Below are 27256 nucleotides of genomic sequence, written 5' to 3'. Positions count from 1 at the left end.
TTGAATGAATCACCTGCCAAAGAAAACAAAATCTAGTCTTTTTTTTCCTCATCATTAAAATAATACAGTTAAGATGTTGGATAGGTTTATTGCATGTAAAAAGTAAGAGAAAATAGAACTTTCCTATTAATGCTCATACTCTAGGCCAGCGGTTCTCAACCTGTGGGTCGCGACCCCTTTGGGGGTCGGAACGACCCTTTCACAGGGGTTGCCTAAGACCATCCTGCATATCAGATATTTACATTATGATTCATAACAGTAGCAACATTACAGTTATGAAGTAGCAATGAAAATAATTTTATGGTTGGGTCACAACATGAGGAACTGTATTTAAAGGGCCAGAGGTTGAGAACCACTGCTCTAGGTCTAAATAAAATCATAGACAAAGTTTAGCACTTTTAATCACATTTAAAGAATGAAAAGTATTAGACTGGGAGTCAAGAGAATATTTATTATTAGTTCTTAGCCTAGCCTTACAACTATAAAATAGATGAGATAATTTCTAGGATCCTTTCCTAATTCTTAAAAACCCAGAACATGTGACTAAATGATGCTATCATCTGTGGATGGAACAGAGTTTAAAAATACTGAAGTACAGCTAACAACCCTTTCTGCACTATGCAGATGTTAATTATTCTCTACTTGCAATAGTGGCTGCTACTTGGAGAACCAACTTACATTACATGATTCTCTATAGCAGTGGTTCTCAACCTTCCTAATGCCGCGACCCTTTAATACAGTTCCTCATGTTGTGGTGACCCCCCACCATAAAATTATTTTTGTTGCTACTTCATAACTGTAATTTTGCTACTGTTATGAATCGTAATGTAAATATCTGATATGCAGGATGTATTTTCATTGTTACAAATTGAACATAATTAAAGCATAGTGATTAATCACAAAACAATATGTAATTATATATGTGTTTTCTGATGGTCTTAGGCGACCCCTGTGAAAGGGTCGTTCGACCCCCAAAGGGGTCGCGACACACAGGTTGAGAACCGCTGCTCTATAGCTACTGTTCTGTAACTAGGTCATTTTGTCTATAAATGTACCCTTTAAAGTAATTTCTGCTACCTACAGGACCATATAGCTTTCTTTCCCAGCTGAGTTTGCCACAGAATAAAAGCTTTAAATGTGCTACAAATACTATTACAATAAAAATATCATAGTGAAATTTTGATAGTGTAATTAATCGTATTGCAAATGAAAATGTGGGCACATTATTCAAATTCCTGGTAGCAGAATTTATTCTTACATAATAAAACACAGCTTAAATAGATCCATTGTTTCTTTTTAGAAAAGCTTAAAATCATATAACTTGGTCTATTCTTATTCTCATCAGAATTCATCCACAAAATAGCTTAATTTTAGAATTTGTCCAAAAAATGATTTAATCTATCAATTATGTGTAAATAACTTCTAAATCCTCTTTTTTTTTTCATTCCACTATCGATAAAATATTTTCCAATTAGCTTTCACTCTAATACCTAAAAGATTTACAAGCAACATCCTTACAACTCTCCCCTTAAAAAAAACAAAAACAAAAGGAAAACACACTGACATTTCCTTTCCCCAATTGTTACTTATACCATCTTTTCTCCAGTCCCCCAGTGTTCAGTGTTTCGGAATCTGCTTAACTTTATTCTTCTTCTTTATTCTTCTTGGTGCATTTCACTTTAATCCTTTCTTTATCCCTCTTAATTCTTTCCCGCATATTCTCCCAGTCTCTTTATTTTCCCAGCTACCCACATTAGTCTATGTCATTAGTTGTCTTTCTATTAACAATAAAGGAGAATTCATTTGTTCCTTTATTCAGTTTAGTTTCTGCCATGTTCCACAAATGATTTATAGTGACAATAAACTTATATGGCACATAGATGAACAACACAACAATTATCCTTGACCTTAAGGAACTTAAAATGATTTTCAAATTATTAAAATGCCTAACTAGCTGGTTTCCCTGCCACTAACCTCTCCCCACTTTAATCTGTCTTAAATATAGTTCCTAAGATACTTTCTATTGAATATTATTAACATCAACCACTTAATGCTAACAATGTCTATCATATTAAATCCAAATCATATTAAATCCAAAGTAGGTTATGTTACAAAAAACCCTTTAAATATCATTATGGGCAAAGTTTGAGAAAATGTAATACAAAACATCATTTTCTGAATAAAGAAAATGTGATATATATATTATATATACATACATACATACATATATATATATTATATATACAGTGGAATATCATTCAGCCATAAAAAAGAACAAAATCGTTCCATGTATGAGAGCATGGATGAACGTTGGAGGTATTATGCCAAGTGAAGTAAATCAGACAGAAATAGATAAATATTACATGCTCTCCCTTACAGGTGGAATCTAAACAACAACAACCACCACCAACCAAAGAAAACAAACAAGTTCCCCCAATCTCTACCCCCTACACAAGGAGCTAAATGGATACAGAGAACAGATTGGTGGTGGCCTGAGGTGGGGGGAGGTGAAATGGGTAAAGGGATATAAAAGGTACACATTTCCAGTTATGAAATAAATAAGCTGTGGAGATATAATGCACAGTATGATGATAATTAATAATACTCCAAATAAGCAAGCAGACCTGTGCCATCACACCATTCACATAAGCATATATTTATGAAACTTTTTGAACCTCTGCCTATAAAAACAAAGCAGTGCAAACGACAAGTGCTGGAGAGGATGTGGAGAAAAGCGAACACTCGTGCACTGCTGGTGGGAATGCAGACTGGTGCAGCCACTATGGAAGACAGTAAGGAGTTTCCTCAAAAGTTAAAAATGGAACTCCCATTTGACCCAGTGATCCCACTTCTAGGAATATATCCCAAGAAACCAGAAGCACCAATCAGAAAGGATATATGCATTCCTATGTTCATAGCAGCACAATTTACCATAGCTAAGATTTGGAAACAGCCTAAGTGCCCATCAGCAGATGAATGGATTAGAAAACTGAGGTACATCTACACAATGGAATACTATGCTGCTGTAAAAAAGAAGGAATTCTTACCATTCGCAACAGCATGGATGGAACTGGAGAGCATTATGCTAAGTGAAATAAGCCAATGAAAGAAAAATACCACATGATCTCACTCATTTATGGATAATAAAGACCATTATAAACTGATGAACAAAAATAGATACAGAGGCAGAGCAGCATTGAACAGACTGTCGAACTACAGCAGGAAGCCTGGGGAGGGTAAGAGATCAACCGAAGGACTTGTATGCATGCATATAAGCATAACCAATGGACACAAGACACTGGGGGGCAGGAGAGGCTGGGGGAATGTCAAGGGGGGAAAAAAAGGAGACATATGTAATACTCTCTGTAATACTTTAAGCAATAAAACAAAATTTAAAAAAAACACAAACAAAAAAACCAAAGCAGTGCTATAGACTTAATGTTGCCAATGACCTAGACATACTTTAATCTTTCTCATTCTAGACAGAAAAGCTTGTGTCTAACTATCTGATTCTATATTCACTTAGATATCATGTGACCCAGAGGAAAATAAAGGCACAATGCAAGATAAACAAAATCGAGTTACTTTTAGAGGTTTGAGGTGAAGTTTGGTGTTGGAATTCTACCACTCAATCTCATTCTCTTCTAAAGTTTTGGCTGATGAAGAATATTCACACAAAGACCAGTAGCATGGAGCTACCTGGGATACAAACAGTGTTCATCAAATATCCCATTGTTATCGTCGTAATTAGCTAGTTAATATTCATAAAGGAAAGTCAGACATTGTAAGCATGGTCAACTGGGAAGCTTTGCCAGGAAGCTACAGCTTCACCCAGCATTGTTCCTCCAAGAGGATTACCACCCCTCCCTTCCCCCATCTGGTACTAGATTGTTGGGGAGAGAAAGGGGAGATAGGCACATGAGCAGAAGTTGGAGTGGCAAAGGAGAGGTGCTTGCCTGTCAGTCTAGCCTGGGGAACAATGGACTGGCTAGAAGGGCATGAAATCTTGGGAAGTTAATTGGTTAGTTTGAAGAAGCTCTGGTTAAAATCCATAGAGTTCCCTCTCTCTTATTCTCTCTTGCTCATTGACCACACGTTCTCTCTCCATAGCCATAAGGCCTTAGCAGCCACATGCCACACGCAGGATGCTGGAATGGACTGGACTTTAATATGGAGCAGAAACTATGGGCAGTGGCCTTTATTCTGGCCCTGCTGAAGACAAGACTAAACTTCTTCCCTGGGGAGATGGAAAGAAATGGGACATTGGAAACTCATGGGTTTATTTCCACCCGAATAAATATTACTCATCCTCCCATGTGAGTCTCAGGAAATTCTTTTCCTCAAGATGAAGCAGGAATTTTAGGGAAATATAGGCAGGCTTAGGGATTTTTTAGAATTGGGGTCCGTGGAAAAACACAGGGCTACAGACTGGGAGAAGGTACATTTCCATAACACAAGGAAGCCAGGTGCAGTTACATCTCAGTAAGACAAGGGAGCAACAACAGTTGCATTTACATAAGACAAGGAAGCAGCAACAGGTATATTTCCATAAGACAAGGGAACTGGAAGTAGCCAAGAAAGGTCTATATTTACAAAATAAAGAGAAGAAAGCCCGGAGGAAAGGAAGGACTATGAGGGAGGAGGGCCTCAGGAATCACTATAGTAACCAATTCTAAGGGGAATATTGACCAATCAGAGGGGATATCAGGACACAGGAACTGCAGCCTTTATAAACCATGGAAACAGGAAGTCTGTGGGACCCTTTCCCCCTCCCTACTTGGGAGTCCATTCTGTGGGACTCTTTCCCTCTCTCCATGTGGGAGTCTGTACTTGTTCTTCAATAAATATCCACCTTTGCTATACCACTTTCTGTTTGTGGATTCATTCTTCGATTCCGGCGGACAAAGAATCCAGTTCCAGTCCAAAAATTCTGTATCAAAGACATCGCAAGAACTCCACTTCCACCTGTAACACCATCTGCTCACCTACATTTCTCAGCTTCCTTTACAGTTAGCTCAGGGCCCTGAACTGAGCTAAAGTGATGTATATGATTTCTTAGCTTACATAGTTAAGAATAGATGTGTCACCTCTATCCTTTCCCCCCCCTTTTGAAGCCACGTGTCTGTCAATAAAGTTCCTGAAGAACTATGTAGAGCAGGGGCCTCCAATGACTTGTGCAGTACACATAATGTGAATGAAAATAAAATTTTGTGATTAGGCCATTGATATTTCAGGCCTATTTTGTTATGCAGCATAGCCTAGGCCACTAAAAATCCCTTTTATATATGCAGATAAAAATGTGGGGAGAAGAAAAGGGCTCCTCTCTGTAATTAAGAAAAGCTTTCATTCATTCATTTTTAGAATATTTAACTTATTTTGAAATTATATTAAACAAGAATATATGGTATTCATGTTTATCAAAATAGGCATGATCTAAAAAAAGTTGGGAAATACCAGTTTAGAACACAGAACAACCTTCATGCTCTCTTCCACTTAACTTTTACTTTACTACTATTAATAAAAAGACTAGTGAAAAATTAAACTCTAGTAACATTTTTACACATGATCCTACAATATTCCTGTTTGTCCCTCTACTTTGGGCCATAGCAATTACTCAGGAATTTATATTCAATAAACTCACATTTACTGATTGTTTTAAAAATGTTTTTCAGTGTCTGGATATACCTCCCCCCTCAACTAGACTGAAAATCAAGGTTCGTCTAAACTCAATCACCTTTTGAGGGAAAATCCTGAAAGATAAACAGAGCCAGATGGGAATGCTTTTAATATTTTAATACTCCACTTAAAATGTAAAATGTTAAAGTATTTAAAAGGAAGTCTACAAAGTAGAAGCACATGTATCACTATCCATATTTAAAGGATGCAAACTTTCGCCACATTTAGTTCAGAATTCTTTGATTTTTAAACAGATTTATTCAATAATTAGAGGCCCGATGCATGAAATTCGTGCACTCAGGGGGGTAGGGTGGAGGGGGTGGGGGGGTCCCTAGCCTGGCCTGTGCCCTCTCACAATGCTGGAGCCCCACGATCGATCTCCCCAAAGAGGTAGGCTGGAGCGGGGGTCCCGGCCCTGGCATCGCTGCATGGAGCGGCCGGGATCTGCCGCCACGGCTCCCCGCCCACCCGAGCGCACCAGCTACGCACCCAGTTTCCTGGTGATGGATTGTTACGACATGAGGGCACGAGGGCATCATGGCGTGATAGCGTGGTGACCACATAGGCTTTTATTAGTATAGATGTTATATGGATTGAAACCAGTTTATTCATTTCTCTAGTAAGTAATTAGTTATTATAAAATCTCACTATTTCAAATATTACTGCAATGAAAATCCTTATTTGTGACTGCAATGTCCCTGTGCAAGTGTTTTCTATGATACCTAAAAGAAGTACTTGGTCATAAAGGATATACATCATCAATTTTATTGGGTTTTTCCAAATTACTCCCCAAAACTGTTATGCCAATTTATATTTCCTACAGCAAGACTACAATTTCCCTACATCCTTATGAAAATTTAAGATTTAAATTTAGCTAATCTCATGGATACAATTACCCAAAGTATCTCATTGTTTTATTTCACATTTTCTGATTGATGATCAAACTGAGTATCTTTTCATATTATTTATCATTTGAGTTTAATACAACGGCTGTCAAATTTTATCATGCATCAGAAACACCTGGGGAGCTTGTTTAACGATTGTAGGACTAAAAAAATAAAAAATAAAAAAAATAAAAAAAAGATTGTAGGACTGTACCTCCAGAGTTCTAGAGGTTCTGATTCAGTAGGTCAAGAGTGAGGGCCTGAGAACCTGGATTTCTAACAAGTTCCCAGTGATGCTGGTCATAGGATCACATCTAAATAATCACTGCTCGAGGAACTGCACATTTAAAAGTGGGATTAAAAAAATATATGAGGATATTTATTCTGTAGTTTGTATATTAATCCTCTACTAGCTATAAGTGCTGCTAATATCTTCCCCTAGGTGTAGCTTATCTTTTCATTTTGTTTTTGAGTCATGTGATAATTTCCAGGCAAATATATCAATCTTTTCATTTATAAACTGTGATTTTTGCATCCTGTTTTGAAATCCTTCCCTATCCCAATGCCATAAAGATATCCAATGTTTGCTTTTTAAAGCTTTGTTTTTCACATTTAGGTGTTTAGGTCTTTAATTTCTCTGGAATTTAAGATATAAAGAAGGGAGGGATCTAATTAAAAGTTTTCCACAAGGCTAGTTTAATTGTCCCAGTATAATTTATTGAATAATTCACTGATTCCCTTCTAATTTTTCATGCCCCATCTAAATGATTCACTGACTCTTCTTGAACTTATGTCATAGAAACTTTTCATATAAGAATATTACCCAGTAGCTGATTAGCAGAGTAATAAAGCAGCTTTGATGAAACTTTTATAAATCTGAGGTTAAGAGGCATGTATCCTATCGATAAATTAACAGCTAACAAAAATAAAGGACCTCTATTATATATTATAGATGAATGAGGCAGCTGCTACTTGAGCTTGATTGACCCTTTAAATCTAATCTACTCAAAGCAGTAGGACAGTGGTAAGGTATAGTATACAGAATCAGAAGTCCTGTATCTGATCCCAGATTTGCCACTCACTAGTTTGTGACATTAAGCAAGCCATTCAAACTGATTATTAATTTTCAAATATGTAAAACAGTGGTAAGTGGTGAATTTGGGAGTAATAAAAGCAATTTCTAAAATACATGCATGACAGATATTATTATTACATAAACATTCTGAATTATAGATTTGCTTAAAATCAAATTTGGCAGGAGGGTTTATAATTCAATTCTATCAACAAGTATAGAATCTTTTATTTGAAAAAGCAAGTATTTAAAGAAATTTAGGAAATATTTAGCCTGGTGACCTCTACTAACTTGGGAGCTACACCATAAGAGCAAGGATCCTAGATTTTTACTGAGCATCAGACTTGGCTATAGTTTTGAAGACAATGTTCCACTAGCACTGACTTTCCTCGGGGTAAGAGTAAAATAATTCAAATTTCCTCCTGAGCCATTAATTAAATCCAAGTTAGAAAATATTTCTAATAATTGGGCTCCTAGAGAGAAAAGGAATCAATCTAAGCAGAATAGGTCAGAAATAAAAGCTTTTCCCAGGTTGAACTGGAAACAAAATATGTAAGTTTCCACATGTTGTCTTCTGTCATGAAAAAAATACCTAAAACAATATTCTATGTCTTGGAATCTGGGCATAACAAGTGTTTCTGTTTGTCTGTGTAGGACATCTGTGTCTGAACTGTCAATACATATACCACATGGATGGGAGAGAACCAGCAAGAATTTTTTATGTCTTATTACTAAAACTTGAAGACCTTCAAGCAGATGGTAAGGAAATATGTTCCCACTTTTCACTGGCACAGTATGAGTGGAGATCTGCTCCCGTTTTTCGAGACCATCTTGAATCAATTTCTCAAATGTTAATAAAAAAGGATTTCTCCTGTTTGACATAAATTTCTTTGCAGTGATGTATTTCCTGTTATGACACTTCCCTAAAGTGTTAAGTTTTTTTTCCTTCAAGGTCATAAAATTGGGGAAGGGCTGATGCTTATAAAGACTATAGCAATCAAAGACTTAATAGAGAAGTTTCCATGCAAACTCTTGACAGTGAAATTACATCCAAGGTGTACTGGTTTATTTCCAGAAGCAGCAGAAACTCTCCTGTTGAGATGCATACACCCCTTTCAAAGAAATGCCCAGGTTGACAATGGCTGAGTTTCGATGGAAGATGACCAATAGGTATCATAATTAGATCTTTATTCTTTACTTTTCAAACTGGTATCAAAAAAAGGTTTTTAAAAAATTTTAAATTTAAATTTGTATTTAGAATAGTCAGCTTAAAATCCAGAAGCCGAAATTCTCCAGTTTGACTGTTTTTTCAGTTAAGCTACCATGTCTGGAGGGAAAATGTATCCATTGATAGGATAATCACATTTGACTTTGTCTGCCCTTGATTTTGTAAACTACAAAATAAAATGTGAAAAAAATGCTAATTATCTTTCCCCTAGGGTGACACTAATTCAGGAGCATAGTTACTAAAAGGCCTCTTTCTTCACCAGTGCCCAGGACTGAAGGACCAGAAGGGGAAAATCTAACCTTACCCTATAGCCTTTCTTTAATTTACAGAAACAACCCACATGCCTGATATATACATACTCTCTCAGGCCCCAGCAGTTGTGAAAGCTGTGCTTCCACACGACTGAATAAGGAAGATGGAGAAGAGGTCAAGGTATGAGGACTCTGTCTGTCAATGCTTTTTGTTTAGAATTCTTAATTTTCAATTTCCTAACTTGCTATGAGAACTATATGGTGTGTGTGTGTGTGTGTGTGTGTGTGTGTGTGTGAGAGAGAGAGAGAGAGAGAGAGAGAGAGAGAGAGATTTTTTTGAGAACTACCTACTATCCTATATAATAAAAGGCTAATATGCAAATAGACCAAACGGAGGAACAACCGGAACAACCAAACAACCGGTCACTATGACGTGCGCTGACCACCAGGGGGCATTCGTGGAACATGGTGGGCGTCAGCTGCGGTGGGATGGTGGAGCAGGTGAGTGGGGGCACCAGACCAAGGTGGGGCGCTGGTTGCTGTCATCGGAGCAAGCCTCTGGTGGTTACTGAAAATTCTTTGCTACGGCACACCGCGGTCCTGCCCAGCACTCGCACCCATTGCCAGTGCTGGCCCCAATCGCTCAGTGCTGCCAGTGGGTGCAAGCTGTGGCTGCCGGCCCCAATCGCCCCTAAGGGCTTCTCCACCTCCACCTCTCCCTGCTCCTGAGGGGAGATCTGGGCCAGCAGCCGCCTCTCGCACCCGCTGCTGGCGATGGGCCCCGCTCACACCTGCAGCCGGTGCCAAAGCCGCTGCTTGCACCCGCTGCCAGTGCCAGTGCTGGTCCCAATTGCTTGGCGCCATCAGCAGGTGCGAGCAGTGGCTGCGGCCCTGATTGTCCCTGAGGACTTCTCCACCTCCCCCTGCTTCTGAGGGGTGATCGGGGCAGCAGCTGCCGCTCGCAGCCACTGATGGTGCCCACCCTGCTCACACCCACTGCTGGTGCCAGCCCCAATCGCTCCAAGCCTTCAGTGGATGCAAGCAGGGAAGGCGCTGTCAGCGCGTGGGAGCGGTGGCGGCAGGAGTGGGGCTGCCGGCAGACCGGAGACTGGGGGTGGGGGAGAGGGTGGGGGAGCTGGGGCGGGAGGGGCCGGGCAGGGCACGGAGGATGGGCCGAGACCTGACCCTGTGCCTACCGTAGCCTCGCCGTCCACAGTTCCTTTCAAGGTGCACGAATTCGTGCACTGGGCCCCTAGTAAAACTATAAGGGGAAACTGTTTTTTCTATTCTCAGTTCAAAAAATATAACTCAAATGCAAAGAGTAATTGTTACTGTACTCGTATTATTGTGAGGATTTACTGTATAAACCTACTAAATTAGATGTAAAATGAAAATGGTTTTAATTGTTCAAAATCTTCTGAAATAAGGAATGTGATCTGAGTTCATTTAAAAGACATCCGTTACTAGGGCATAGCAAGGCTGATAAGTAACCTTCAGCAAAACTCAAAATCTGTTTCTCACTTTCTTCTTACTAATTCTGCTGGGTAACCTACAGAATTCACAACCATCTGGGAAAAAAAAATAACAAAAACCCTTTTCAACTTGCCTGAACTACAACCAAGCCTAGAGGAATTCTGATTTCAAGGAGAACTAAGGGACTGCAATATAAGCACTGAAAAATTCACACTCCAAGGTAGATATGTAAGATATTTCTGAGTAAATTCTGTGTATACTGGAAAGGTTCTGCACCTAAAATTGAGAATGGATTTAATTATATGTATTTTTAAAAAAAGTTAAAGACATGGTCAAGACATTAATTGTACTTAAACAGTGGTTATTTTTATGAATGTGTTCCAAAATACGGTTTGATCCCCCCCTCTCCCCAGGGCTTACTAATAAAAAAGGAAGTTGAATCTGTGAAACTGAAATAATGAACAACAAGGTAACAAGTTTCATGGCTACATAAGTGCCCAAATGACTAAAGACCAAATAAAATGTTGAGACAAGAGCATATTGCTGAAATACTAACAGAGCAAGGTACTATGGTTTGAACAGGCAGAGGACTCAAATACCCATAGATTTGTGTCCCTGTGAAATAGGGAGAAGACTCTGTCCATAGTTAAATTCTACAAAAAGTGACCATCCTTTTTGATCATGTAATATTTCTCTGGATTATTCTGGTAATTATCAATGTTTCTGTATGCTGCCTGAGAAGACACTATGCACCAGTGGTTGGGGATAGGGATGGGGTGGTAGAGAGAAGGAGGTTGGATCATTCTAGTCAGTTTTTAACTTTCAGCATGGAAAGAAAAGATGAGAGCCCAGCTACTACTATGCTTCCAAAAAATTGAATTTCTAATCAATTCTTCAAAATTATAAAGCTACAATCTCAACAAAGGTGTAGGCCACAGAGAGGAAAAGTCCGTTCTTTAATTCCTGTCTCTGCTCCCAGTAAACCTTTCCTTCTTTCTCTCTTAGTCTACTTTCCTGTAAGTCTGAAATGACTTACATTAAAGAGATAGAAAAACTAGAATACTGTAAGAATGAATTTGTTGTCTACCAGAGCAAATGCTTATTTATTATGCCAATCTCTGAATATAGTATTAATGAAAATTGAGTTTCTTTCAGGTAATGGTGAGAGATTTCCATTGTATCCTTTCCTACTCCTCTTTGAGACAATAAAATGAATTTGAAAGCTAGCTGACAATGGTTACAGTATTTTTTATAATTATGAAACAGAAAAATTAGCAAGGAGAAAAAAATAAAACAAAACAAAAATATTATCTATACAGGGTGTGGCAAAGATAGGTTTACAGTTGTATGAAAAATAATAATTAATAAATAGTAATACAATAATAAACTGTTTCATGTACTCACGACCGTAAACCTACTTTTGCCACACCCTGTGGTGTCCTCCCATACTAAAGATAAAAAACCTCATCTGCTTAATGTATTATAAAAGGAGTTTTAAAATACCCTCCAAATGGCATGGCCTTATACAGATTATTACTTTTTGTGACACTCAAAAAAACAAAACAAAACAAAACCAGCTATTTAAATCTGGTTCATTTGTCAAGTCCAATCCCCTCCAAGTAAATTCTACACCTCTTTCTTTTGAAAGTCATCCATTTTTCTCCACAAGTAACTGAAGGGAAGACATGAGATTCTGAGATAGGTCTTTACTAACAGTAACCCCTGTGCCCCACCACAAGATAAACCCTGTCTTCTATTCAACAATAAGTCCTTTTCAAGGCATAATAAATTTTAATTAGCCATCCCAAATAAAATTTTTAATTTCAATTAAGTCTGGGTCATTAAGTTGACATTGGTCATCACTTAGCATTCATCACAGCAAGGATCTGAGGTGAGAAAGCATGCTTTCTCCCATAAGAAAGAAAGGGAGGAAGTCTTTTCAAGTTGTATACACGTTATACATGGCTCAAAGACACATTATAGATCTGGGAGGGCAGAAAAGATCTGGGAGGGGTGCCTCTTGTTAAGAATTATTCCTTGAGTGAGTTACTCACATTTATTTCTGAGAGTGTGTAATCTATCTCAGAAAGTCCCATTCTAATAATACTAGTCTGGTTCTCATAAAAAATATGTTACGTGATGATAAATGCTATGAAGAAAAAGTGTTGGGCCCTGGTCAGTGTGGCTCAGTTGGTTGAGCATCCTCCCATGCACTGAAAGGTCACCAGTTTGATTCCTGGTCAGGGCACATTTGGGTTTTGGGCTGACTCCCTGGTAGGGAGTGTGCAGGAGGCAGCCGATTGACGTTTCCCTCTCACTTTCACATGGATGTTTCTCTCTCCCTCTCCCTCTTCCTTCCTCTGTCTCTGAAATCAATAAAAACATTTAAAAAAAGAAAGAAAGAAAGAAAAAGTGTTGGAAGGGGATAGAATTTAAACAAGAGTTATCAAGAAAGGTTTCATGGAAGTAAAAAGATAAAAACGTTTTGCACCGTGAAAGACTCAAAAGAGTTGCTATTCTTTCTTCTACTTTGGCTTCCTATTGACTGGCTGTTGTAACAGCCAGCAGGGCAAGAACTGACAGTAAAGAGAAGCCACCTAACAAAGAGACAAAAACAGAAGCTTTCTTCTCACTCTCTGTCCTTATGAATACTGTGATAGCTCCCCAACCCTGTGGCTCTCAGAAGAACCTTACCCCAAAACAATCGAACACAGAGGTCACAAACTCAACGGCCAGGCAGATAATGCAAATGACTAAAGTAGACTATAGGCAATAAAAATATCTATGTTGAGGAGCTAAACACATGTCAGGGACTGAGAAGATTGGAGAGTATATATCATGTGTTAAAGGAATAACTTGTACTGTGGTCATGTAGACATAAGAACTCTGTGTCCTAGGTTTTCAAGAGAAACCAGACACCTAATTTTTTCTGTGAACTATCAAATTTTGAAATTTTAATATTGAAATATGGCAACCAATTTGAAATTTTAAATCTCATCTGTGGTCTCCAGTATAGCTCCTCTGGTTTACAGGGTCAAGGAATGAGTTCTTCCAGGGCCGTAAGCAGTAGGCTACTTGATTAGCTGGACCAAGCTTGCTTGATATTGTCATTCAGTCCATATCTGAGCAACCATATGTTTTAGGATCCAGGATCTCTGAAATATATTTATAAGATTCAGAGCAAGCCATATGAATAAGATGCCACAAACAAAGATGAAATGATACTAGAAAGGTTATACCCAGGGAATATTCATTATTGCAGCATTCCTGATATGAACTTCCACATAGATATCCAAGATAAAGGAATAGACTTTCTACAGACAGACTGCTTGCCCTGCTTTCCCCTTACCTGTTTCTACTAGCTTATTACTATGCTTAATAGGATTTTTCAGAGGGGGTAGTTAGTACCTCTGTTGTGATTTCCTTTTCAGCCTTTACATTTGTAATGGACAACTTGTGTGCCCAGAAAGTTGGTTCTTAAGGTTTATCTAATAACAGGCTTGGGTGGCCTCTAAAGAAGAAAAATTTTTATAGAACATAGCTTAGGCTGTTAATTTTTGTTTACCTCCTTAGGGAGGACAAACTATTCCAGTGGGGGTAGGAGGTAGAAAGCATAGGCCCTAAAGATTACTTAAATCAGTATTCAGGACCTACCAGATACACTGACTACAGATTCAACACAATTTCAATCTTTCGAGTTTCCTACTGTATTCCTTTGCAAGAGGACCCTATTGAGAGTTTTCCCTTGGAGGGAACCTATCTCACTACTGAATCATCTGAGTGATGGCCTCTGTCACCTAGTTTCAAGTTTCTTTAGACCTCCAAAAGGAACTGGCATTCTGGCAATCTCACATCACTTTTAACTTCCCTCTCCTAATGATAATCCTAGAAAGTCCTCCTTTGGTCAACTCTCGCGAATAAACTCTATCCCAGCAGAGCTGACAAGCCAGGAAGCCCATACACTCAGCTGTGACAAGAAACTCAGTGGACATTTTCAATTTTTGTCCAGGTGAGTTTACTTGACTTTCCAGGTGCAAAATACAGCTTTCTCTGCAAAGCAATAATTTTATTAGGCTATGCTCAGTCACCAAAAAGGGCCAATACTGCATTTTTTAAAACCTAGAAGTAGCTGGCAATATGTAAGAGTCCTCTCTTAGAACATTGGTCACTTACGGAGCTCTAAAAATAGGCAGAATACACTTTTCCTGGGAGGTTTAAAATATGAACTTAATGGATTTAAAATACGCAGCCTCCCCTATTCCTGGATTTAAGCCTTTTATTTCTCCAGCTAATGGGGAGAAAAAGTAAACAAAGATTGTCTACTCTTACTTTTATAATCTTACGAGGATTGCTGCTGAATGGACTAGTCCAGTGGTCGGCAAACTCATTAGTCAACAGAGCCAAATATCAACAGTACAACGATTGAAATTTCTTTTGAGAGCCAAATTTTTTAAACTTAAACTATATAGGTAGGTACACTGTTATTAACTTAATTAGGGTACTCCTAAGGCTTAGGAAGAGCCACACTCAAGGGGCCAAAGAGCCGCATGTGGCTCGAGAGCCGCAGTTTGCCGACCACGGGACTAGTTCATCAAACAGGAATATTTTTCTTCTTGCTTTCAACTGATTTCCCGACAAGTAGAAACTTATTTACTGTTTGCATTAGTCATTCCTAATGGAAATCAAAATACATGGCCATTTCCCTTTGCCCTACTCCTTTTAACTATTATTACTTCTAATAACCCCAAAGCAAAACTAATCAATTTACGGGATCTGGATATCCAAACTGGTGGGAAGATTGTTTCCTGGTGGTATACAAACCTAAAACACAGTAATAGAAACAGAAAGTTCACCTGATAGTTCTGAATGGTAACATGTGAGAAATAATTTCTCTGTTCTAGAAACTTGCCCTACGGATTTTACCCATCACTTCACAAACAGTAGGCCCTAGATCACCAGTTATAAGAGGGGGAAAAGTTTGGAACACACTGAATACTTTCTAAGATTCATGATATACAGCAGCATATTAGTAATAGCTTTTGTTCCAGAGTTCATAAAACATATTTGACTTCTGAAACCTTTTTTTGCGTAACATTAACATCCTATGGAATTACTCTTCCAACAACCACATTTTGGGAAACATGAACTATTATTTCCCATCCTCCTGTGGTTGACTCTCACCAAACGTTTTCTACACCAAACGTTCAGTATTATTTCTCTCACTTTTAGGCCTTGCTATGGCTATCAAGTAAGACCAATTTAACTGAACTAAGATATAAAGACAGTTAATATGAATTGAGCAGCTTTCAAACTCTGCTAGGGTCTAGTTAATCCTCTAATGTTGAACATGTCAAGTGTAAGGTTTTACCTTGACTAATACATTGGTTATGAGAAATATAATTGGATCAGCTTTATAAATGTAGAATGATATTATATATCTAAAATTGTTACAACTCAAGAAATTCAAGACATGTTGGTTATTATGAAAATTAACTAAAATCAACTGTTTTATTGCAAAAGCATCAAAACATTAACAAAAAAATTTTTTTATTTACAATTATGCTACAAATATTTTCACTTGTCTTTAATGATAAGCAGGCAAAGTGCTAGACTTTAAAAATACCATAGCCCTCGCTGGTCTGGCTCAGAGGGTCCCAGGTTAGAGTCTAGTCAAGGGCACATGCCTGGGTTGCCGGCTCCATCCCCAGTAGGGGGCATGCAGGAGGCAGCCAATTTAATGATTCTCTCTCATCATTGATGTTTCTATCTCTCTCTCCCTCTCCCTTATTTTTGAAAATCAATAAAAATATGTATTTAAAAAAACCATAGGTACAATTTTATATTTTCACTTTTAGCATATTTCATAGTACCACAGTCTTCACAACTGTAATAATTTGAATAACTAAAACTACTGAGCTATTTTTACTGAGCATACTGTAAGTTTTAAAAATGGCATTCAAACAACCTGCTTGCAAAAAACAGACTGCATTTACAATTACTGATATTCAAATTCAGTAAGCTAAAGCCAACTTTTAATTTTTTTAATTTCAGATCAATTTTAAAGGTGGAAAATTAATTTCAGAAACATTTTCTTGATTATTAAATAAAGTAAAATTTTAAAAATTCACAGGTAAGCTCATATTTCAGACATTTAAAAAAACAACATAGTATATCATAGTTTTTAAAAGCCTGGGCTCTGGGGTCTGGATTAAAAGCCTAATCCTACCAATTAGCAAGTTTTATGACCTTGGGTAAGTTACTTAACATGTCTGAGCCTGTTTCTTCATCTGTAAAATGAAGATGATAACAGATTAACCTCATAGGCAAATTATGAGAACTAAATGGTGAAATATGTAATGTCTGGCACATGGTAATAAATACTCAATAAATGCTAATAATAATCACAACAAAGAATGCAAAGAAACTTTGTTTAGAGGATAGTATGTGCATATTATACATTCTTTTTTATAATTACTATTTGTGAATAATCATTCAATTATTTACTGAGTGTCTTCCATATACCAGACACTGTGCAAAGCACTGGAGATACAAAGCCATAAAACACTGTCCTTACTTCCAAAAGATATTTGGAGAAGAAAAATGAATCTGGTGATTAGCATACTGTATGGCAAAAACTTTAATAGGGGTACAGAACTTTTTAGGGGGGTGCATAAAAGCAGGGGCATGAAAGCAGGTATAGCATATAGGTTGGACTCATGCATATTGTTAACCAGCTCCTTCTGTATCTTGCTCTGATACATAGGGTAGAAAACAAAATACTCTATGTCCTAGTTTCTCTTGCAGCTAGGGGTGCCCAAGTGACATTACTCTAGAAGAGCGATTTTCAACCATTTTCATCCAATGGCACACATAAACTAATTACTAAAATTCTGCAGCACACACATACAAAAAAATATGCAGCACACACATATTTTTTTGCTGATCTGACCAAAAAAAAAAAAAGGTATACGTTTGTTTCATTCACACTGGTTGGCTATTGTTTTGGCTGTTGTCATTTTTTAAATTTGACATTCTAAGGCAGCGGTTCTCAACCTGTGGGTCGTGACCCCTTTGGGGGTCGAATGACCCTTTCACAGGGGTCGCCTAAGACCATCAGAAAACACATATATAATTACATATTGTTTACAGTAGCAAAATTACAGTTATGAAGTAGCAACGAAAATAATTTTATGGTTGGGGGTCACCACAACACGAGGAACTGTATTAAAGGGTCGCGGCATTAGGAAGGTTGAGAACCACTGTTCTAAGGGGAAAGAGATCCAGTGCTGCTGACTAAATAGTCAGGTATTGCAGTTTTTAAAAATTCTTGGAGGACACCAGTTGAAAATCACTACTCTAGAGGTTATTACTCTGAATTCCTGAAGTGGGTTTTCAAAATAAAAGCAGGTATCCTGAAAATATTGACAGAGCTTCCCTAGAAGAAAGCCCTTTGCCCTTCTTCCTTCTTCCTTGGACAAAAGGAGGGGAAGTGCAGCAGCCATCAATGATGTAACAGGACAGAAGTGACATAGCAAAAAAGAAACAGCACAGGACTCTTGGTGGCAACGCTTAGTTATTACACCACTTCCTGAATGCCTAACTTTGGACTTATTGGATGACATGAACTCTTCTTTAAACCACCAATAGCTAAAGTTTTCTTTTATCTGCAGCTGAATGCATTCCTAGTAGATAAAAAAAGCTTTCTGAAAAGGTTTTTGAGCCAAATTGAAAAGAAGGAGGGGGAGGGAGTATGGAGTGTTGATACTGGTATCTGTTCTACAATATGCACCTTCTGGCTTCCTGGATGGTTTTAGCCAAGTGATTCCCTTCTCTATATTCTACTTCCTATATTTGAGGGATTCAATACTCTCAGTGGTTCCATATAGTGAACATTCATTTTTAAGTGGTAAGTTCTGTGATGAATATAAAATGTGACCCTTGACTAAAGTTAAACTTCTAGAAACATAAATTTATAGCAATTAAGTCCATTAGATTCACACTTATCCAATCACACATACATACAATGCCCTCAAATGAAGCTGCCCTGTATACTTACTATGTACCAGGCACTGTATTTACACTAGTTATTTCATTTAATACGCATTCACAACAACTCAGTAGGTTAGGCACTATTACAGTGATGGCGAACCTATGACACGAACTCATTTTTTTGGTTGATTTTTCTTTGTTAAATGGCATTTAAATATATAAAATAAATATCAAAAATATAAATCTTTGTTTTACTATGGTTGCAAATATCAAAAAATTTCTATATGTGACACGGCACCAGAGTTAAGTTAGGGTTTTTCAAAATGCTGACATGCCGAGCTCAAAAGGTTCGCCATCACTGCACTATTACCTGCTTGCTTCCTTCCTTCCTTCCTTCCTTCCTTCCTTCCTTCCTTCTTTCAGAAATTTGGTTAAAACTGTCCAGAATCAACCACAGCAATAATGGCAGGGGCAAAGATTCAAACTCAGGTCTCTTTCATCCCACAGCCTTAGCTCTGAGCCATTCTGCTAAACTGCTGATCGGTTTCCCTTAGTTTCTGGGCTGTATGTTCCATTTCACTTGCTTAAATCCTCCCTGAATCTATACAATAAAGTTTTAGTTCTCCATCTGTACTTGGCATGAGAGTGGGTGATTTAGGATGGTTATCTCTTAATAGGGAAAGGAAGTGGCATTCTTAAGCTGAGAAAAAGGGAAGGATGCTAGGGGAAAAAACAGGTCTTTCTCTCTAAAGCAGTGGTTCTCAACCTTGGCTGCACATTAGAATCACCTGGGAATCTTTTTAAAATCCTGATTTCTGGGCCTCATCCTCTAGAAATTCTGTTTCTTTGTTACTAATGTTGTGGCCTCACCCCATAACAAAGAAACAGAATTTCCGGAGGATGAGGCCCAGAAATCAGAATTTTCAAAAGATTCCCAGGCGATTCTAATGTGCAGCCAAGGTTGAGAACCACTGCTCTAGAGGATGTGACAAGTTCCATTCTTTCTGTCAAACTGTGAATTCCAAAAAATAAATCCCAATATGTTAGCAAATGTATGGTTTCTACAAGGCCTAAACTGAAGGTGGCAACACTTTTTAATATTTTAAACTGCAATATGTTTAATAATTGATTCATTCGTTTATACTCATTCATACACTTAACAAATATTTATTGATCATCCTCATGTGCCTCTGGCATAATCCAATGAATAGGTTCCTACACATAAGAAGCCAAGAACAAATAAAAACGAAATTATAATTATCATAGAAGTGACTACATAACACAAAAGAAAGGTAAGCACAGGATATTATGGGACAGAAGATGTATCAAATTCAGACCTGAGAAATCACAGAGTTTTCCAGAGAGGATGATATCTAAGATGAATCTTTTTTCCCCCCCAATCCTCACCCAAAGATATTTTTCCATTGATTTTTAACCCTTTGAGTGCCAACCAACATCCTAGGAACTATGCTAAAATTGCCAAGGCATTTTTGCTGATTTTACAGCAGTTTAGGAAAAAAATTATGAATCGCAAGTAAATGAAGTTACATATTCAAAAACTTAAGGAAACCTTTACTACATTTGTTTTCATCTTTGACATATATTGTTTGCTGATTGTATTATAAAATACTAGTAGAAAAAAATTTGAACAAAACATATAATGTTAAAATAGAGGGACACCCTTCTCCAATATCTTCCACAAAATCGTCATCTTCACAGCAAGAATTGACATATTTAGCAATATCATCATCACTAATAAAAGCAGACTTAGAACTGGATGCCATTTCGAAGCTTCAGGGCTACAAAATCTGAGTAAACTTCATAAAATCGTAGTACCTGTAAAAAATTAGGCAGATAAATGCCAGTGGTCAATTTTAGAACTACAAACATTCGGCATCATAAGTAATCTGCACTTAGGTACCATCTGTCAATAAAGAGTGAACTACTAGCATCTAACAGTGACACTGCAGGAGGAGTGCGATAGCGCTCCCGGCACTTTTGGCAAAAGACAGGAGTGCGATCCGTTCCCCGGCACTCTAGGGGTTAAGAGAGAGTGGAAGAGAGAGGGAGAGACACAGAGAAACACATCAATCGGTTGCCTCTTGCACACCCCTAACCAGGGCCTGGGCCGGGAGGAGCCTGGAAACTAGGTACATGTCCTTGACCAGGAAATTGAATCTGGAACCCTTTGGTCTGCAGGCCAAAGCTCTATCTACTGAGCCAAACCGGTTAGGGCTAAGATGAATCTTAAAATATTAAAATATAACTAGGTATAGCCAAAAAATAGGAGTGGGGGTAAGCCAGTCTAGACCACTAGACCAGAGTTTTCAACTTCAACACTACTGAGAATTTTGGGTTAAGTCTGTTATGGGGTGATGTCCTGTGTTTTATAGGATGTTTAAACAGCACCCTTATCCTCTACCCACTTGATGCTAATAGTGAAAACCAAAAATGTCTCTAGATAGTGACAAATGTCCCCTGAGAGGCAAAACTGCCTCCAGTTGAGAACCACTGTTCTAGATCAGCACTATCCAAAATGGTCGCCACAACCCACATGTGGGTATTTAACTTCAAATGAATTAAAATTAAATAAAAGTTCAGTTCCTCATGCTAGCCACATTTAAAGAGCTCAACTGCTACATCTGATTAGTGGCCACAATATTGAATAGTGCACATAGAGAACATTTCTACTACCACAGAACGTTCTAATTGACAATGCTGTTCTAGACTAAGCGTATACAGTCTCTTCTCTAACTCTACAATGGTTCTCTATAACAGCTTGCTGATAGCCCACGGAGGGAGTGGAGAAAGATGATGTTATACAAGTAAGGCCTCAGGATGAAGGGTCTTCAGTGCCTTAAGACAGAACAATGGGGAGCCAGTAAAAGGTCTTAAGCAAGGGTATAAGATAAACAGATTCACATTTTATACAAATAACTGTGATTTTACTGTGAAGAATGAAGTGAAAGTGGAGAAACTAGAAGCAGAAAAACAGCTGTAGTAATAATTCCAACAAGTGTGGTGAACTGAATTAGTGCAGTGGCAGTAGGGATGGACAGAGATGGAGCAATTAAGGAGGCAGAATTGATAGGACTTGGTGAATGACTAAATGTGAGGTAGGTTGAGGAAGAGGATGAAGTGAAAAACAAGCACTAGGTTTTTAGGTTAGATGAGTGAGTACCATAATATAGTATGGTAAAGAATAAGGGCTCTCCCAAGAAGTTCACATCCTAATCCTCTAATCCCCAGAAGCTGTGAATCTGTTCTTTTACATGACAAAGAGACTTTGTAGATGTAAATTAAGGACCTTGAGATGGAAGATTATCCTGAATTATCCAGTAGCCCACCATAATCATCAGTGTCCTGATAAGAGGGAGGTTGAGGGTAGATTTCAGAGTGATGCAATGTAGACTCCAGAAGCCAACTGCTGGCTTTGAAGCTGCAGCTACTAAAAGCTACAAAAGGCAAGGAAACAGATTTTCTCCTGGAGCCTACAAAAAGAACATAGCCCTGCCGATACCTTCATTTTATCCTAGTGAGACCTGTGTCAGACTGCTGACCTACAGAACTAAAAAATAATAAATTTGAATTGTTTTAAGCCATGAAGTTTATGGTGTTTTGATATAGCAGCAATAGGAAACTAACAAAGATAGGTTCAGAATTTGGAGTATGATACAATGAGACCGGCTTTTAAAAAGTTGAGTTTCAAGTACTTATGAGGCATCCTGGTAAAATTAGTCAAATAACAAATAGATGGATAGTCCTGGCCAGCATGGATCAGTTGGTTGAAGTGTCATCTTGTACACCAAAAGGTCATGGGGTTTGATTCCCAGTCAGGGCACATACCCACATTCAATCCTGTCAGGGTATGTGTAGGAGGCAACTGATCCATGTTTTTCTTTCTTTCTTTCCCTCCCTCCCCTCCCCTCCCTCTCTCTTTCTCTTTCTCTAAAATCAATTTTTAAAAAATAGATGGATATGGATATATGGGTCTAGAGCTTAAGTTGGGGATGTATAATTAGGAATCATCAGTATACTGAGATTAACTGAAACCATCAAAGTAGGTAAGATCACCAAGGGCAAATATAGAATGCAGAGGACTTAAATAGAGGAGCGGGGGCCTTAAAGGAAAAGTGGAAATGAACAGCCTAAGATGTAATCGGAAAACCAGGACAATGTGGCAGCTAAGGAATTAAAACAATTAGAATGTACTTGAACCAGGGGGGTAAGGGGATGATCAAGAGAGCTAACTGAAAGATGATTGTCAGTTAGGGACTGAGGTCATCTATTACGTTTAGCAATAAGAGGCTATAGTATCTTTGATAAACACAGTTTCAAAGGGGTAGTTACTAGAAGACTTGTTACTGGTGTTGAAGACTGAATGGAAAGTGAAGCATGAATCTGAATTTAATCAACATTTTTAACTAACTTTGACTTTCTTTTTCAAAAGAAAGAAACAAGACAGGGTGCTAGCTAGAAGGGCTGCAGGAAATGTTTTTATTATAGATGGGGAAAATATTAAACATTTAACTATTAAGAAGAAAAGGCAAGTAGAAAATGAGAGAATAAAAAAAAACAAGAGAAAGAGAATAAATGAAGTGCATTCTTGAAGAGACAAAATCTAGCGCCTAGACAGAAAGAGATTAACTGTAAGACAGGCAGAAAAATATTTCTTCTGTTGGGGAAAAAAGGGAAGGAAGACAACAGGTACAGAAATAAGCAACTGTCGAATTGGGAATAAGAAACAGTGTTGATTTTGTGGAATACCTACTTTTCTCAGAGAAGTGGAAGGTAAGATTATCTGCTGACAATGGAAGAAGAGGTGGTTTTAGAAGCTGTAGTTAAAGAAGTTTGAAATAGTTTTAGTGGAAAATACTTTTTGTAAATAAAGGGAAATTAAAGACTTTTTGCACAGCAAGGAAATCAACATCAAAATTATATACATATATCAACCATACAGGTAATCACAGCACAAAGCTTGTCAGACTAAATAAGAAAGACACAATTATATGATGTAACAACAGAACACTTTAATTGTAAAGACCCAGATTGCTTAAAAGTAAAAGGATGGAAAAAGATATACCATGCAAATAAGCACTGCACAGAATATTACCAGAGATAAAAATGAAAATACCATAATAAAATAATCAATGAATAAATCAAACATAACAAACCTTAATAATTATGCTTCTAATAACAGCTTCAATACCTGAAGCAAAACCTAACAGGATCAGAGAGAAAAAAGAATTCACAATAACAAATGAGAGATTTTAGCATCCCTCTCAGTAATAGAAATAACAAGAACAAAGAAAATCAGGATAAATACCGTCTTTAAAAACAATAACTGGACCTAACTGATATGTAAAGAACATTTCATTCAAAAACAGTAAAATGCACATTCTTTTCAAGTAGATATGAAATAAACACTAAGATATACCATAAACAAGTTTCAATAGATACTCATTTAGAAATTGACCAACATACATCTAAGTATTCTATGGGTACAAGAATAAATCAAAATGGAAAATAGCAAACAAATTTAATTAAATAATGAAAGCACAACATAAAATGTATGGGAAGAAGCTAAACCAGTGCTCAGAGCATTAAATTTACAGCTTTAAATGCTTTAATAGAAAAGAAAAATTTTGAAGTTTTCTTATTAGAAAACTTGGGAGTTAAAATAGGAGTAAGTAGAAGAAAAGAAACAATACATACTAGGAAAGAAACAAAATGGAAAACTGACAAAAACAAGAGAGAAAAATCAGTGAAGCCAAAACTTGATTTATAAGGGAAGATCAATAAAATTATTAAACCTGGAGCTAAACTGATCAAGAAAAAAAAAAAAAAAAGGAGATACAAATGGCCATTATCAGGAATAAGAGATAACTGGTACAGATTCTACAGCTAGTAAAGGGCAATAAGGTAATATTATCAATGTTACACCACCAAATTTAATAATACTGCAAAAATCAACAAATTCCTTGAAAGACACAAATATCAAAACTGCATTAAAAATAGAAGAGTTAATAGCCTTATAAATTCTTTCGCACAGGTGGTTTCACTAGTGAAATCTATCAGTTAAAGAAGAAATATAATTTTAAATAATTCCTTCAGAAAATAGAAAATGGAAAAACACTTCCAAATTCATTACATAACTCCAGCATTACCCAGATATCCAAAAACAGAAAAAGACATTATAAGAAAACAGCAAATCAAAAGCCCTAATTAACACAGACGAGTCTTTAAAAAAAAGCAAATCCAATGTAGCAATATATAAATGTATAATGCAACGTATGTTTATCACAGGAATGTAAGGATGGTTTACTTTTAAAAAATCAGTGTAGTTTACCACATTAATAACATACAAGAGTAGTACCATGTGATTATTTTGATAAGTGCAGAAAAAATGATTTGATAAAATCAACAAGTATTTATGATAAACTCCCCTCAGCAAAAAAGGAATAGAGGGAAACATGCTCAACTTGAAAAGAGCATCCACGAAAAAGATGATGCTAATGTCATACTGTAAGGTGAATGAAAGAATGGTTTCCCCCTAAGATTAACAACAGGGAGGAAATCCACTCTCACCATTTCTATTCAACATTGTCCTGGAGGTCCTAGCAGTACAACAAGGTGAGAAAAATAAAAAGACATTTAGGTTGGAATGATTTTCATGTGCAATATGATTAAGTAGGTAGAAAATCCAAAGGACTTTCCATATAAGCTACTAGATCTAATATGTGAACTTAATAACTTTACAGACTACTAGGTCAATGTAAATATTAGCAATAAAACACTGGATAACAAAACATTTTTAAGTGCCATTCCTGACAGCATCCAACATCTTGAAATACTTATTTTAAGCAAAATAATTTAAGTAAAATATATACAAAACCTATATACAGAAAATTACGAGTCACTGCTGAAATTATAGAAGAACCAACTAATATGGAGATATACAACATTCATGGATTAGAAGACTTGTCATTAAAATGTCAACAGTCCCCGAATTTACCTATAAATTCACTCTGATCTCAATCAATATCCCAGTCACCACCTTCAAAAGTCTTAATAGCACTCTTGAATATATTTTGACAGACTGAATTTCTTTTCTTTTTTTTATCCTCATTGGAGGATATGCTTTTATTGACTTTAGAGAGACAGAAAGGGGAAGGGGGAGGGAGAGAGAAACATTGATGTGATACAGAAACATTGATTGGTTGCCTTCCATATGCACCCTGACCAGGAACAGAACCCACAACTTAGGTACGTGCCCTGACAGAAAATTGAACCACAACCTTTTGGTGCACAGGTCGACACTCCAACCAACTAAGCAGCCCCGCCAGGGTCAGACTGAATTTCTTGAGAGCAAGGGAGTATCTTATTTTGTATCACTTATATCTAGCATCAGCCAAGAGGTGGTATTCAACAATAATTTTTAAAGTAAATGCAAAAGCACCAGTTTCATCATTTGTAAAAGGGAGGTAACAAGATTACCTACTTCCAAGGGTTATTGTGAGGCAAAAATAAATAAATAAATAAATAAATAAATAAATAAATAAACGAGTAAGTGAAAGGGGAAAACATGCCCATAAAGTCCACTTTCTCAACTATTAGGCTAAAAAGCACAGAGCTGATCAAGCTACATCTTTCCCTCTGAACTTACTAATCATTCACCTACCTAGAACCTAACCCTATATAATAAAAGGCTAATATGAAAATAGACTGAATGGCAGAATGACCGGTTGCTATGATGTGCACTGACCACCAGGGGGCAGACGCTCAACACAGGAGCTGCCCCTGGTGGTCAGTGCACTTCCACGGGGGGAGCGTCGCTCAGCCAGAAGCCGGGCTCACAGCTGGCAAGCGCAGCGGCAGTGGCGGGAGTCTCTCCTGCCTCCGTGGCAATGCTAAGGATGTCTGACTACTGGCTTAGGCCCGCTCCCCCCGGGATGACTAAGCCATCATTCAGACATCCCCTGAAGACTGCGAGAGGGCACAGGCCAGGCTGAGGGACCTCCCCCCCCGAGTGCACGTATTTTGTGTACCGGGCCTCTAGTCTCTAGTAACCTAATCTATCTACAAGAGAAACATGGTAATTAGCGTACTTAGCGTACGACCGCTACCCTTCCCATTTGCTAATCAGCATATCCTTATGCAAATTAACTGTCAACCAAGATGGCCGCTGGCAACCCTGCACTGAAGCGAACAGGGAGGCTTGCTTGCTCCAGAGACGGCGGACTTCAACGTTTCCCGCCTCACTTGCCGGCCTTTCAGCTGCAACTCTAAGCAACTATGTTGCAAATATAGAAGCTAAACAAAACCCCAGAAACCTGCGTTTATCAGCCAGGCCTCAGTCAGCCGGGCCGCAACATTGTTTCAAATACAGAAGGAAAAACAAAGGCCAGAAACCCGGTTTCAGCAGGCGAGGCCTCAGAGCTAAAGCTGGCCCCGGATAAAAAAAAAAAAAAGAAAAAAAAGGGCGGTTGGGAGCTTCAGTCAACCCACCAGCCTGAAAACAGCCCTCAGCCCCTCAGCCAGACTGGCCAGGCACCCAGTGGGGACCCTCACCCCGATCCAGGACCCCTTCAGGGCAAACCAGCCAACCCCACCTGTCCCCAGGCCTCTATTCTATATAGTAAAAGGGTAATATCCTCCCGGCACCGGGATCAGCGTGACAGGG

General features: G+C 37.9%; 1 protein-coding gene across 2 annotated transcripts in view; it reads right to left on the bottom strand.

Moving 5' to 3' along the window:
• Window positions 1-27256, bottom strand: part of RFX7 (regulatory factor X7) — a 92010-nt gene that overhangs the window by 33313 nt on the left and 31441 nt on the right. The window lies entirely within an intron of this gene.

The sequence above is a fragment of the Myotis lucifugus genome, unplaced genomic scaffold (genome assembly GCF_000147115.1).
Source record: "Myotis lucifugus unplaced genomic scaffold, Myoluc2.0 scaffold_23, whole genome shotgun sequence".
NCBI lineage: Eukaryota > Metazoa > Chordata > Mammalia > Chiroptera > Vespertilionidae > Myotis > Myotis lucifugus.
This window is presented reverse-complemented; position numbering and strand designations above follow the sequence as displayed.